At 38.0% G+C, this 2,530-nt stretch overlaps 1 non-coding gene across 1 annotated transcript; it reads right to left on the bottom strand.

Moving 5' to 3' along the window:
- Nucleotides 1–1,356: 1,356 nt before the first annotated feature.
- LOC115286163 lies at nucleotides 1,357–1,464 on the bottom strand. The gene has a single exon (XR_003905911.1). It is a non-coding gene; the product is annotated as a U6 spliceosomal RNA (small nuclear RNA).
- Between the last annotated feature and the right edge of the window lie 1,066 nt (nucleotides 1,465–2,530).

Below are 2,530 nucleotides of genomic sequence, written 5' to 3'. Positions count from 1 at the left end.
GGGGAAGACAGGTGGTGGTGATGGTGGAAGGCACTTGAGGGGAAGAGCACTGGGTGTTGTATGGAAAACAATTTGACAATAAAATATTATGGAAAAAAAATAAAAATACATTGAATGAATCGATGTATTACAGCAATAAATAATTTTAAGGTTGAAAAAAAATATATGAATTTGGGGTAGAAGGAGAGATAATTCAGTCCACAGCAATATTTATTTCTAAAAATAAAACAAAACACACATATGCAGTGCCAACAGATTTTTTTTCCTAAATGGAATTTACCTAAATATAAATATGAAATTTTTTGGAGCACATGACTTTTCATCCTATCCTCTTCTGTTCTTATTTCATAGCATGTCAAGAATGATTCTGAAATAGTTGTGTCCATCTCCTATGCAACCCCTTACAACAGTATTCAGGGCTCTTCAGGATTCTGACTCCAAACTCCCTCCCCTGCTTACCACCTGCAGACCCTCTGCATCCTACAATGGCAGTACCCTGAATTACCTGGGCTGACTTTCAGTGCTTTCCCCATGGAATTTCCTCTGCTTGGAAGCCCCACCCCACAATTCTTTCTCAATAAATGTCCTTTCCTCTGTTTGAATTCATAATCTCTCCCTCTATGTTCTCATTTCACCTTATAGCATAAATTACAACCTAAGTGCCAGGATACAGTTCTCAGTAATCATGTGTTCTCCCGTTCCCACCACCTAGAACAGGGATTGTATTGATTAACTTTGTGTCTGGAAAGTACTTTAGAGGCACTGAATATAAGTTGGCCCAAATAATTAATAAACAGTATTTGTTGAGATGATAGCATGAATTTACAATCCCCCCTGACATTTTAAAAACAAAGATAATTGGGTTAAATTGAAAAATCTAGCATCACAGCTATAGAAGTTTGCGGTCATCTTTATGCTGAATTTAAAATGGATATAATGAATTACCAGCTGTTTTTAGTTGCTATAAAATGAATGCCTTGCTGAGGCCTCCCAGATATATATATACACTCATTAAAATCAGTATCCTGAACTGGCAGAGAACAGTCTTCTTCCCTAGAGCCTTCTCTGGGGCAGTCAGTCTTCATTTAAAATGTGAATTTGAGATTTTTAAAGTAAGTTTTAAAAGTTCTTAGGTTCAGGCAGAGATTTCACAACCCCCTACCTCCACTGTGAATCCCAAATGCTCTGACTCTGTCGCCTGGGAGCATAAAATTGTCAAGGCTGTACATTTGTACCACAAATAGTGCCAGATGACAGGTGCTGCTCACTGTGTGAAAAGGTACAAAACACTTAAATGCATGTGATGTACAACCTCTATTCTTTACCCTAATCTGGGGCTGCAGCTGCTTCTTCTCCTCCTACTTCTTCTTTTTAAAATATGGAATGTGTTGTCTTTGCCCAGGGGCCATGCTAATTTTCTCTATGTCATTCCAATTTTAGTATATGTGCTGCCTATAAGAGAATCGAATCTGGGTCTTAAAATTTTTTTAGGTTCATTTATTTAGTTTTGAAAGAGAGGGTGCCCATGCAGGGCAGAAAGAGAAAGGGAGACAGAGAATTTCAAGCAGCTCCTCACTGCCAGTACAGAGGCCTAACTGGTGGTTGAACTCACATACCCTGAGATCATGACCTGAGCTGAAATCAAGAGTGTAACGTTCAGCACACTAAGCCACCCAGGCTGAGTCTTCTAATACATATTTGTAGAGTTCATGGTAGTCAGTCTTTCTTCTACATCTCATTAAGGGTAGGCCAAAGACAAATCCTTACTAAGGGACTCTTATTATTCCCAGTTCTATTTTACTCTTGTTTTCTTAAAGACTTAAAAGAAATTTAAGTGCAATAATCTCTCTTAAGGATATGGTGGAGGGCAATGAAAGAGGAAGTTTTGGACACTGAATGATTTAGAATATAATTTGATCTCTCTTTTTTCTTTCATGGAATTGTGAATTTTGTGTTAATAAAACTAAAATTCTGATGTGAAAATATTTTAAAAGTTAAAAATGTAAAATTTTGTTTTTAATTTTAAATTTTTAATTAAAGTTTTTTTTAAGTTTTATTTGTTTATTTTGAGAGAGACAGAGAGCAAGTGAGGGAGGGGCAGAGAGAGAGAGGGGGACAAATCATCCAAAATCGGGCTTTGTTTTTTTTTTTTAATAGTTTATTGTCAAATTGGTTTCCATACAGCACCCAGTGCTCTTCCCCACAAGTGCCCTCCTCCATCAGCACCACCTCTTTTCCTCCCTCCTCCTTCCCCTTCAACCCTCAGTTCATTTTCAGCATTCAATAGTCTCTCAAGTTTTGAGTCCCTCTCTCTCCCCAACTCTTTCCCTCTTCCCCTCCCCCTGGTCCTCCATTAGGTTTCTCCTGTTCTCCTGTTAGACCTATGAGTGCAAACATGGTTTCTGTCCTTCTCTGCCTGACTTATTTTGCTTAGTATGACACCCTCAAGGTCTATCCACTTTCCTACAAATGGCCAGATTTCATTCTTTCTCATTGCCATGTAGTACTCCATTGTATATATACCACATCT

Source organism: Suricata suricatta, chromosome 2, assembly GCF_006229205.1.
Source record: "Suricata suricatta isolate VVHF042 chromosome 2, meerkat_22Aug2017_6uvM2_HiC, whole genome shotgun sequence".
Taxonomy (NCBI): domain Eukaryota; kingdom Metazoa; phylum Chordata; class Mammalia; order Carnivora; family Herpestidae; genus Suricata; species Suricata suricatta.
Note: the sequence above shows the minus strand (reverse complement) of the source record. Positions and strands in the feature narration are given on the sequence as shown.